This window comes from Varroa jacobsoni, unplaced genomic scaffold, assembly GCF_002532875.2.
Source record: "Varroa jacobsoni isolate VJ856 unplaced genomic scaffold, vjacob_1.0 contig00812, whole genome shotgun sequence".
In the NCBI taxonomy this organism is placed as follows: domain Eukaryota; kingdom Metazoa; phylum Arthropoda; class Arachnida; order Mesostigmata; family Varroidae; genus Varroa; species Varroa jacobsoni.
In genome coordinates, this window is record NW_019214531.1 from 64,056 (window position 1) to 77,296 (window position 13,241).

Genomic DNA, 13,241 nt, shown 5'->3' on the forward strand with positions numbered 1-13,241 from the left:
ATTTTCAACTGTTTCGTTCATTGGGACCTTAGCGGCTTTATTTTGGGTACGGATCATCGATCTAAAACGTGCTCGATAACGTTTTTTCGAGATAGGGAGAGAGACATTTAGAGATCTTTGCTGTTATAACAGTTAGTTGTGTGCTGATTTGAGCGTATTTGAAAATCGCGCTTGGCACAAATTTCGCATATCCAGAACGACTGCTTTAACATCTTTTGGAAATTTTAACTATTTATGCGACTTTATACTGTTGTCTATTGTGCGGGTCGCACGTTCCAGTGTCTGCATAATAATATTGCAATGTCTGCATGAATAAGAAATTGTCAAGGGGTAATTCTGAGGCAGCTGACGCTAACCAGATCCAGCCGCTGCATAACTATGCAAGACCACCAAAGGGCGAGAGTTTTGCAGGATCGTCAAGTACGTGCACACCATTACCTGAGCTCGAGTAGACTCCATAACTAGTAGATTCAGATGGACGTAGGGTTTCTGCAAAGCCTTCACTGAGATATAGAGCAAGTAAAATGACCGGTATAGCTTCACCACCTTAAATATATCTGATATGATCGCATTTCCGTAATGGACAAACATAGGCCGCAAGCTGACATTGAATCATCTCCGACGATATAATCTAGTAGTTAATTATGTCTCAGTGTGACGAGAAACTACCTGACCACGAAAAACCCCACCTAATCCGACTATGCAGCGTCTCATAATGAACGATTTAAAAGGTACCTTGATTGTCTGTAATGTAAAATAAGAAATGAGATTTACGTGCTGCTATATAGACAGACCTAAAAGCGTTAAACAGGTTATTATCAAGTTATACGTGGCCACTTCCGGACTATTAAAGCACCCATAATAGATTAAGTTAAAATATAGGATTAGCGCATTTCGGGCATGCTCTAGATGCTGGTCGATCCGTCTATTATCCGTTTGTAAGCCAATAGAATAATCCACCTATTTAATAGAATGGTTACAGTTATAAGCTTATTGACAGATCTGCAGATATCATTCGAGTAGCATGTTCGTCGGACCTGGGGAATCTATTTTCAACGTACCCTTTACGGTGTTCCAACAGGCATATTGCTAAAATTTGTAACCGAACCTTTGCTTAAGTAGCGTTTCAAAAGAACCATGTTGGCATAAGCCGTGAGCATTCACAGACCGAGCTGTATATCATTTATAGTATTGTTTTCTTCCACTAGTAGCTTGATGACCATTCGATCATTCTGTACATTTCCGGAACCTCAGGCTGACATTATCGTCTTCAATGGTTAATCTTCAATGATTGTTGCACTATTGTAAGCAATTTATCTAGAAAAATCATAACTTTCTGGAATACCTACCTTCTAGTGGATGAAATGCTTGAGTTGAACAGAACGACGAAACAGAACTACCTAAGTTACGAACCCAAAACCTTTCGTTTAAAAGTCTGTGAGCTTTGCGTTGATGTATAAGCCTCATTTATAAGATACCAAGTCTTACGTATAGGCATCTGCTATGGTATCGGAGCACGCGAGGCGAAGATGTCAGCGTCTTCTTATAGTAGCACTCACTAGATGTGCACCTGATTCTGTTTCCGATTCTAAACCGGTGCTTGCTTTAATAGTAATGCAAGTTCACAAGGGACATTCGAAAGCAGTTCGATATCTACCTTGTCAAAATAAAATCCCTAACGGGGATGTTTCAATCTATTCATGGCTGCGTTTCAGCCAGATTATGTACCACAATAAACTTAAGCTATAGATACAGCACTGATCACTTATCCAAGCTTAATTTCCCAGTGTCTGTTAGGTAGCTTTACCATCTCCTCATATGACAGGAAGCAAGTCGTTCATCAAGCCCTTGTTCTCTGTAATTCTTCGTTGTTCCAACAAGCGTGTACATCTCTTAATTTATCCTCCGGGTTGAGATATACAGTGATAAATTTTGCACACTTTGTACGCAAAAACAAACCGTCCGTACCTACCTCATTTGTATCTACAGCCCGATCTCTGCTTTCTTCTCGACGACCGTAAGATCATCCAGCTTCATCAGAAGGGTCCAAGCTGTTGTCCCGCGACTCTTGTAGGATTTCCAAAGCTACTCTGCGGCAGTAACTTAATTTCAAAGTCGCATATCTGTGAACATCGTAAAGGTGATGGGGAAAAACCCGCAGACTAGCCTCAATAGCTACTTATCTCCTCTCCAACATGTTTTACCTTTCACAGGCGCGACCTTGCTTGCGGGCGGGGACGTCTGAGAAAGCTTCTTCTGTCGGGGAACATTTGTTCTCATGTGTCACCGACTGTTCTTGTGTGTCCATCATGCAGGTCCCCCAGAGAGATTTTCATCGCCCCTGCCGGACTTCGTCTGATCCAGACAGCAGCAGCATCAGCAACAGGTTGGCAAGCATTCATCGTCGACGTGCGAACGATGAATGATTTTGTTAGGGGTTAGGCGCAGCAACTTCGTTGTACCTCTTTATCGCTCTCAGTACGACTATACGACGAGCCAGCCCTTGGTCCATAATCGTAGAATAGATTACGTCCATAACAGTATACGTAGCACATTTCATATACTCGTACAGCAGCACGTCTACTGCTGCAAATCAGGGGGTGATCTAACCTAGCAAAGTCAAACGAATATACGATGTCGAAGAGTTGCTAATATAGCCAATGCCCTTCACACAGGCAGGCAACTTTATGAGACAGTAAAAAATCAAAAATTCACAGTTTACAATAGTCTAAGAGAACAAATGGCTTCTCCCTGGATCTCAGAAATTTCGGGAACTATGAACCAGCTAGGTATCGCATTAATATCATGAAATGTTTATGACACAACAGATGTATGCTGCCTTCTATAGTGACAGAATCGACTTGAGACGCCGCATTAGCGAATATTGAATATCTTGGCAGGTTGATTTAAATGTTAATTAGCTTATTTCAAATGGACTCGATAAATGCCAAACTATAGGAGGATATGATCCTGTATTACCCAGATTAAACGTGTTTGAAAGAACATTGAAGGTGCTTTCAAAAAGCAACGCATTAAAAAAGGCTTGCGCGGTTTTTCTCGCTAAAATTCTTTTCTAAGCTAATTGAAAAGTAGAGCGACTGAGAAGGTCTGCTTCTTGAAGCGCTACGACCTAACGTAACTCTTTATGCGTTTTGATCTTAATAAATCGTTTGAAAGCCCCAAAGTTGGCTTTAAAAAGCTCGTCTAGCTTGGCCCAAAACTATAATCCCTAAAACAGCCGAAAATTTTGAGTGATTTCTGTTGCAGAATCAAAATGCTGTGATACGCGTTGGTGTGCCCTAGCTATCATAGTCCTGCTACTCTACGGTGCTGCAATAAGTCGGGTTTCAATAATGTAGTGCATATCGCACCCTTTGTTATATTGGCGTGGCGTATCATTCCACCTACTAGTTGAAGAAATAACTAGTTGGTATTTAGGTTAAAGAATCGACAATCAAAGCACCAAAGATCTGACTCCCCCACGTAGCCCCACAGCACATTTTAGAACGGAAGCAATAAATAAGTTTGAACGTAAAGGGCCACCATAAATGAAAAACAAGGATACGCTGATAGCCAAATGAACTAGATCCATCGAATTTAGAATTATCTCATTTGTACGCTCGCGTGATGAACGCGAGTAGATGTATTGCAAAAACTTCATGGTTTTACCTACGGTCATAATTTTTACGTGATAGAAGTTTACCTATTCCTAGAAGTAGTACTTTTAAAAATATTAGTTTTTATAATAATAATAATACACCGAAGATTTGAAACTATACTAAATAACCCAAATAAAATATTGTCATTAATAATCATCAGGCACATTGTCGACTGTCACTCTATATTTTTGATGTTTAAATCAAACTAGCCGGGTGGTACCTATTTGACTGTGGGCCTCTTTTTAGATGCGAAGATGCCATATGGAATAGTGACAAATCTTTTAGCATATTCTTCATTATGTTACAGTCAAAGAAGATTATTTAAAGTCGTGCTACGCCTAGGTGCCTTCCTCCATCTCTTTACTATACATAGGACTACGGATTCTCCTAAATGTGAAAACTTAGTCATATCTTATGTGATTCCAGGGCCGTTTCAAAAGATGATTCCGAAAACCCTTGACATTTTTGGTATATCTATGCAGCTTTTTTGAGTATGCAATACAACATGCTGCGTAAATATTAAATTTAGCAAGCGTATTTCTTGGTTAATTGAGCTGTAAAGGATGCACTCCATCAAACACTTCGAAAGGCACAAGGAAGGCGGACAGATGGTCGATACTTCACGCCAAGGAAACCTACCTGACAGGTTAACAAGTTGGAGGCATCTAGGGGGACATTTTTCCCCGTAGTTGTTCTCCACAGGGGATGCACTGGATGGAGTCTAAGAGAAGCTAGCTGCCTATTCTGAGACATCAGCTTTATGAACAGACGCTACACAGCAGCAGCAGCCAACCGACGAGGAACCGACAGCTTGTCCCTTCTAACCATGCCACATCAAGACCTATGCTCTACCCCTTATCCTCTTTATACCAACTATCAAACGCCCAAAAACCTCACAACACCTTCGGAACGCATGCTGGCTAACGTAGTGCCTTTTCTTGCTATTTAGCTCTTTACTGGACAAGTCTGTTTATCCCTCAGCTTCTTGCTTCTAGCTCCCCAGCTGCTAGTGACAAATCATAATACACGCCGTTTCCATGGCATTCGGCTCTCATCTCTTGCATTTCTGTGACCGCCGCAGTAAATGCGGCTAGCACTGTCTCCGCAGCAGCTCCATGATGCACCGCAAGCATCAGCTTTCCGAACTAGCAGTGAGTTCGATAGATCTGCTAAGACAGAGAGTGGTACCCGTGTCTCAAGCGACCCGATCAATCTGTGGTCGCTAGGGTTGAGTATGGATCTTTGGGGATCCTATGGAAGAACTACGATGCCCAATTGAATTCATATGGTGAGATATCGAAGCAGAAAGACGCAACATGGTATATAGGAAAATCGCGATGATCCCTGTCGAAAAACTTTGACGCTATGTGCCAACTCGATAAAGTACGGATAACGTTGCTAGTTGACGCGAAATCCGATAAAGCCGTTTGGAGTGTAGTTTACGAAGGTCCCTTCCGGTGTTCAAAAGTCATTAAGAGAGAACGACAAACACTGCTTTTGATGCTGACTATAGCTTACTAAGCGACTAGGGATAGCGGATATAATATATAATGAAAATGGTCAGATTATTAGAGTTATGATAGTAATCATACAGGGATCATACAAGGGAAGAACTCAGTCTATTCACCTTGGTAACAAATTTAATCTAATGGATAGTTAAAATACATGTTATGACGCTTAACCAAAATGGTGATTGACCCTAATATAACTTATTTTTTCAATATTTATATTTAGCTCAAAACTTTAAGGAGCTCTTAAAATGTGTGAGGGGAGCTACTTCGAGTTTATTCTAAGCAACGTCATCAGACTTCGATCTTAGCTTGAAAGAGACACACATATGGATAAGCATGGGTCTATTCTAACTGCTGGGGATCTAAGTAGACAACTAGGAAATATTAGGTGACTGAGCGATAATATACGAATAAATGTACGATATAGAATATCGATATGTTTTCGCTCTCTTTAGTTTTAGTATCACCGGTTCGCGCGACTGCGCAGGTCTTAAATATCTCCTTTTTTACCCTATAAACACTAAAGTAATTAAAAAAATTAGGAAAAAATACTTTTTACAAGCCTACACAGAAGACCAAATAATGGTGATATGATAAGCATCTTTTTTCATCTTTCCTTTTTATTGAAAAAGTATAGGAACCATCAAATGGAAAGCTGATGCATAATATGCTACCATATTTTAATATAGGACGCTAAAATCAGTTTCAGATTGTATCTAAATGAAGTGTAGGATCATGTTGTTCATCGTGATCTAGGAAGCGATTTGTGTAATAGACATTTTGAATTTAACCATTTTGAATTTTATTAAGAATTTTAACTCCAACGGTTAAAAGCTTAAATTGCTTTCGTTAATGACATACCTAGTTATAGCGTATTTCTGTGCCGTATGCTACCGTTGAACGCGATCACTGAAATAGTAGCTCAAGCCGAACTCTAAACTTTTGACAAAGTATATAGGAACCCGACCTTGACAAGCAGGACACACCTATCGGACCACTTCCTGACCACTCACTACGCTGTCCCGTATCTCACACACATCCAAGTCATGCCGCCATAATTTTCCACCATAGCATTATTGTGATGTACCTAACCTGTATCGCTGTTAGGGCCTATGCAACCCCTTCGATTGAGTTACTTTGAGTTCCCGAGAATACATTGTGGAGGCGAAGGCGGAACCACAGAAAATTTATACGAAGGTGACAGTGAATTGTTTGTAACATATTCGCGCCATATCTTGTCAGATTTCCGTTTCCGAGAAAACACTTTGATGATACTACTTGTGTCAGGACCCATCTTGGACGGTAACGCGTCAGTCAATTTTGCCCCGAACGCCTCTATTACCTCAATAGGCAGCCGTTGGTTCCGGCCAGCGTCGCAGCCACTATGACCGGTTGTGTGTACCTACCATTGTCAGACGAACACAGCAACAACCTCGGGAAGCTCGACGCATGCATTTCTTTTTACTGTGGTTGACGCGTCCTCTAATTCTGCCTTATCCCTATCCCTCCTTCTCGTTTGCTTCCCTGTCCTGTTTCTTAGCTTTCCCCTGGTATTTTACCAGGAAGAAGCGGCTGACAGGGAAGGTCCATGAGTTAAGCTAGGTGGCTCATGGCAGTCGCCTTTTCCCTCAGCGCTTCTTCTTATCTGGTTGTCCTTTCTAAGGCAGCCGTCGACAACTACGTTTACATTGACTCTCGGGTGTCTCTTTGTCTTAGCCGTCTTTGGCACAACGTAGCTCGATGGCGCCCGCCGCCGCCGCTGCTGCTGCTGCTGACGGCGCAATTGCTATGGCCATTGCGACTTCTGCGCCCGACCCAAAGAAACGGCTGCTGAAGGCGCTGTCGTGTTTCAGAGCAAACTTAATTAAATAGAGAAGAAGAGAAATACGGGCAAAGGACAAGAAAGGAAGTCGCGTAGAAAACGGAAAGCGGCGGCGAATGTTGCTCATGGTTCGCAAAAAGTGCAACTTTTGCTATAAACACATTCATCTCGGCCTGTCGGCCAGCGGTGGGCATCCAGGTGAGTTCGTTCGTCACAGCCTCGTGTAGATACTCATATACAGATGGTTATATGGAATGCGAAATGATTGACGGGACAATGTCAGCAGAAGAGAAACAAACGAACTTATCGCTAGTGCATATTGCCATTCTCTCGAACAATACTTAAGTATTTTACGCATTTTCTAAACTATGCTAATCATATCAGCACTAATTTCAATGTAGCATTAAAGAATTTCCTATGCTATAATCGCTAATTGGACAGCTAAACGTCAAATTGGAATCTGAACAAATGAACCCTGTCTTCTCTGGGTACATTCTTACTACTAAACAATTGACGTCACACTTTCCAAACGGATCTCCGTCGTTTCAAACGATCGTGCTAGAAACGTCCTCTAGAATTCTTTCTGTCGTATCTGCACAGGAAAAGCAGCAGGCGGCTGGTGGGGACGGCACTAAAGAGGGCAACGAAAGCAAAAAGGCTAAAAAGCAAAGGTCTGATATGGTATGGGCAGCAGGATAAACACTGCACCCAAGCCTGCGAAGCGTGAATATGCGTGAATACGTGACGAGACAACAGGACAGCGACGGGGATTCCGCTTTCCCTTCTCTTAGTTCCTATTCCCTATCTGCTTTACCCTTACACTGTTACCTTTAGCAGCAGCCATCAAGATTCGTTAGTGGGTCTCATCCGTTCCCATAGCTTTACACACGGTGATGCCAGCTGCCCAGCTGCTCGACTAGTAGTATAACAAGGTATACAAGCGAAGCGTGAGTATATAGGAAAGTTTGAAATATTAGCCGTCGGAGCATAGCGGCAACTTTGACGCTTAACTTAGACCGCAACGTGTTTCTCGTGCAGCCTAAAGGCAAGAGCGTCTACAAGCGAATTGCAGACAGAGGGCGCTACTTCCTACGTAATCGGGATGTGGCTTCTGCAAAGTGGGCAAAGTCATGAAGATTTTAAAGGGTGCCACTCGTGATAGCGCTAGTAAAACGAGCGTGGATTGACTCGAGTGAGAGCCTCCTGGAGCGGCGAGGCGAGGCGGAAAACCGATGAAACAAGCGGTTTGTAGCCGGTTGCTCCCCAGTGCTTGTCGGGTTATCCAGCGTCTACGCAAATTATCCCTTAGGCCGTCAGTAGGCTATCTTTTTCTCCTTCTTTTAGGGCAGAGCCCAGTTACCTTGCTATCTTCAACAATATCTCTGTGTAGACGGCAGCAGCGATTCGTACCCCTGGCTAACAATGGAGACAAACGCAATGTGTGACAGCTACCACCTGGACCAAGCTATTCTTAATATATTTGCTAATTTAAACCATTTCAAATCGGAATCCGCTACAAATGCCCATGAAATAGTACTTAAAATTGGCTTTAGTTATACGATAAGTAAATTCTATTACATTAATTAAAACATTATCGTCTTCAGGTATAGTCAGCTTGGTCCTCAAGTATGTTTTGAGATAGTCCCAATTAGCGCTTGGGTAGCCATCTTCGGAAACGTTAATCTTTTGAAGTTACACGCTGCGTATTGCATTTGGCAAGCCGGAGTGATAGGCGATTCAAGTATTATTGTATTGTTATTTGCGAGAACAAAGATGTAATATGACAACAATCGTTTACAGTCTGATGGTGCCATACAAAATACTACAGGGTGAGACCTAATGTGTACCTCTCTAAATGTGCAATTAAATTTAATTAGTTATACGAGCGATTCGTGACTCAAATGTGACAAGGTCAAGGATCAACGTCTCGTCTTGCTTTGTCCAACAGGCTTGTGTATAACCTGAAATGACAAACCGACTTTTCTTCATATCTCGTGCACTGTTATAGGGACTACGAAGATATGCGGTGCATATTCTGAGAAGACTTTTTTGCGGACTTGTGAACTTGAACCTAGAATGATGTGGACACTGCGTCAGGAACACGCTGTAATTTTGCGGGCAATAGCGTTTTGCAAATGCTGGTGAATGAAGCCTGTCGATATCCTCGAAGCAGGCAGAGTTCGTCACAGCAAATTAAGACTAAGAGGGATATTGTAGGGTGAAGAAGCTTGTGTGATTTGGATGGAGTAAAATGAGCAGGGGCAAGAGGTGGAAAAGGCCGTCGAGATTGACCGAGGCAGCACAGGCTCGTGCGATTCAAGACCTGAATCCCTAAGTTAGGACAGTCGTGAAGAAGAGGAAGAAAACTGTTCGAAAACAGAACAATCGCAAAGGAGTATAGGAACGGCGACCGACACAAAAAGGGCATACGAAACTGGCGGGCGGCGGAATAGTAAATGAACCATAGCGAGGCAGAAAAGGGCAACCACGCCTTTTCCACTTTAAATTACAATTATTAAGGGCTATGAGGCTGCAGCGCTATTCTCCTCCAATTTCAATTAAAAATTAGCTTTGCGCTGTTCATTTTAGTATCTGTTTGTGCACATAACGAGGTGTAGCTTGTGCGAATTCAGGTAACTACTTTATCAGTTTATCTAACAGCTTGTTCTAGCCTGCTGATTTCAAATTTGCGTCAAGCAATCCGTATTCCCGTAATGACGAAAGGTCCGTTTTTTTAGATGTGTGAATTCATCGACGCTGTCGTGTCTTTATGGTTTATGCCCCTGAAACTCTCGCACGGATATTTATTAAGCTGTGTCACGTTTTCCAGTCGGATACGTACTCGCGTATCGGCATAGACGGTGTAGCTTTGCAATATTTTAGCGAAATCTCAATAATAACGTTTGAGCGATTCAGTGCCGCTTCTAAACGTATGCAGTGTTACAATCATCGTTACGGACAAATTTGTGTAGGTTTCAATGAAATTTGTGCCGCAGAAAAAGTTTGGCGACACCGTTAGTAGTAAAACTATACTTGCCTAGTATCTACTGCGTATTTGTCTAGGGCAAGACAAAACGAAGCCCGGGCTTTTTGAATCGTTCAAAAAAATTTTAATACTTTGTTTAGAGCACTGGACGCCCGATCAGGTTTCTGTCGACTCTCGCCGTTCTGTAATCACACATGTATTTATCTGCGCATTGAGTAAACGCCCTTATTTGCATCACGTTTAACAACGTATGTCGTTTAAGCAAATTTTCGTGCCTATCAAACTTATTGATTCATTTACCATTTCCAACCAGCTACAGTTTTGTCTATTTTAAACCGCTTTATGACACTATAAATTAAGAAATAAAATTAAGCTAAATTTTCTCTATTTTATGCTAGCAGTTCTTTAGACATTGTAATCCGTTTTCTGGGGCTGTGATACCCAACTGGTTTAACCAGCAACAAATTAACTCCCGATCACAGACTGGTCGTGACCAGCTTATCAATCAACCTACAAGTGCCGCAATGAGCAGACTAAGACTATCGTTTAACGAATAGCGCCCATGTTTTCGTATGAACTGGAAATTGTCACACAGCAGTTAGAGCAGGATCGAGTAAGGCGAAACCTAATTTTGCGCAATCAATTTTGATTTTTCGCACTCTGCATTAATCGCAGTTTTATTTCCTGGCCCCTAGAAAGCAGGCGTGTGCAGTTGTAGCAGCACGCAAGTGTCAAGATGTCAGTCGGGCGGGTTATGGCGGCAACGGGCCAAGGCTGAAGTGTGGCTGCCAATACCCAGCTTGTAAGCGGGCCAAACAGCGTGGGAGCGGCCAAGGGAGGGCACACACAGATTCAATTAGAAATCGCTCGGTTGCGGCTTGAAATCCCAGAGGATTTCACACGGTTTCTCTTCCGCCTTTTTTTTTTGACCCCCTGCTCCAACGCCGACGGCGGAATGGCCTTTGAACCCCCCTCGTTGTCTCTCTGATTTCGGTGCGTGACGACTGGCCGTCGTCGTTCGCAGCTACCGCCTCACTCTGCGAGTTCGCCCTTCGCAAGGCAAAAAAAAAGCGTTACTGTACCTCGGTAAACGAGTTAGTTGCATTTAGGCAGTAGCAGCAGGCGGAAGAGCAACAGTAACGTGCAAGGCAGGTTTAATTCAAACGAGGACGATGAACTTGAAGTAGCTGAGGCAGTCGTATTCCTTCTACTACTGCTACGCCTGCCGCCTCACCGCCAGATAGCAAACCCATTCTGCTCTGAGTGCGCGAGTAGTCAGTTCTTATTTTTTGCCTGTTCTGATTTCGTCTCAATTAGCAAGCTCTATCTACTGGCTAAATATCGAAACCTGCCCTGCATTGTAAAGAGGTCGTACATTTATCATCTTTATTCTTAAATAAATGAATAATGATAGCTATGAACTATGGTAACTGTACTAATATTAGAATGTTCGTAAATTTCACAGTTATGCATTAGCTTATCCGGAGCCCTGTGGCAAATTAGAAAAATTGACAAACTTAAAGTAAGTTAGTAGGCAAAATTTTGTAAATATTTACATTACGTGTTTGGCTATTTACGACTATAAGCTGGCTGGCTAGGTGCTATGAGGGAAGCTATATAGTGAGGAAAATGCTAACATAATTAGAGGGACAAACATTTGGAGGTTGGGGAACTACGAGGTTAAGCGAGTGCATCTAATGGCTTTCGTAATAATGCCCACGAAACTACTGAGCCGGAAGTTTTGAGAAACTACTAACAGAGAGTCGGCTAGGAAAGACGTTCCACGTGTCATCAGACAACGAGTGATACGTTTAGAGGCAAACATATAGATAAAATTAATTCTAGTACTTAGTTATGTTTCTCGAAGGTCAGAGCGTTGTGAAGTCTATCAAAGATCGGCGAAAACACTCGTGACTAGGTCTTGAACAAACCAATAATTCGCTGTTGGTTCGTTCAAGACCTAGACTTCAAAACAGAAATTCAGAGACTGCAAATCGCTAAACGGAAAGGGAATTCGTGCAGTTACAGAAGTTTTTCAGAAAAGCATGAGAACATGCGCAATAGACCTTTCACAGTTTAATACAGAATTCTTCGGAATACGTATTTTGAAATTGTAACGAAAATATTAAAAATGAAAGAGAAATTTAAATATGGGTTTCTCATAAGCTACGTCCTGAACAGATGAAACGCGCGTGTGCACTTCAGAGATAATTTACGGAACTATCAGTAAAGAACCCGTCCGAATTTTACCACCGAAATAGGCGAAACATGAGTTAACTGGGCCATCCACTAGCAGGGATCAACGAAGAGAATGAGAAAGTAGGTTTGGTGGCAACACCGAGCAGATTGGAGTGTAAACTTATCGTCATGTTCAAAACATTACGAGACCTTACACGAAAAGATAAACCGTCAACGCTACCAGATATCTTACATTTTTTAAGGGTCTCGTACGACGCAGCTTTCCACAGCATGCAACATAGTTTCTTGACGACAACACACAACCCCATTGCCATGCCTCGTTCAAGCCTGGATCGAAAAAGACAGACTTCAGCAATAGCTTTAGCCCTCATGTTTTTCAGAGTTAAATCCGTGTAATCTTGGGTGCTTTCATGTCTTGAAGAGAACGATAGGTGGGGCACATCTAACATATTGCAAAATGTCGTTGCTCTGCCTTAGACAACTTATACATTTTTTCTCATCGACTTGTCTTGCTGGGTGCTAGATGTAATGACTGTAACCTCTTTTTTTCTGTGTAACTTCTTTTTCTCAGGACAAACTTCGACCCGCTACGCATACAGGCAGCCAATATAATGTGCTTATTATTGGTCGTAACAGGAACTATTGTAGACATCGTCACAGAAGCTAGTATGTATTGAGGGTAGCAAGAATTATGGAGGGCCCGTGAAGAAAGCCTGAACCATACTGCTGCCGAGCTTATTTTTGCAATGCATCACCAAAAATTAGATAGATGCATTCGAGGAGTTAGCTTTATACAAACCCTCAATTGTGGTGTGAATTTTTTCAACTCATGGGAAAAGACGATTATTTTAATGGAAAAATACTAGCCAGATAGGGTGATCGTCCGGTATCAAAAACAGCGGTCTTCTAAAGCATCACGACTTCGAGTTCACAATATTGCTTTTCGATTAGATTATAAGGGCAATATATTAAGGGTGGCTTCTGAAGACTTGAACATCTTTGAGTAGCCTCTTCCTCAGCCCGCCATACTGTTAAATGAGGAGCTAGGTTGGAGGTGATCAAGG

At 42.2% G+C, this 13,241-nt stretch overlaps 1 long non-coding RNA gene across 6 annotated transcripts in view; it reads left to right on the forward strand.

Moving 5' to 3' along the window:
* Nucleotides 1-13,241, forward strand: part of LOC111271624 (uncharacterized) — a 36,122-nt gene that overhangs the window by 13,267 nt on the left and 9,614 nt on the right. For 2 of the 6 annotated variants that reach the window (XR_015315408.1, XR_015315406.1), the window contains exon 1: nucleotides 6,849-7,190. The exons of 3 other annotated variants lie outside the window; for them this stretch is intronic. This is a non-coding gene — a long non-coding RNA (uncharacterized LOC111271624). Of the gene's footprint in view, nucleotides 1-2,315; nucleotides 2,387-6,848; nucleotides 7,191-13,241 lie in introns of those variants that run through there. One more of the 6 variants, XR_002686981.2, reaches the window with a different exon arrangement.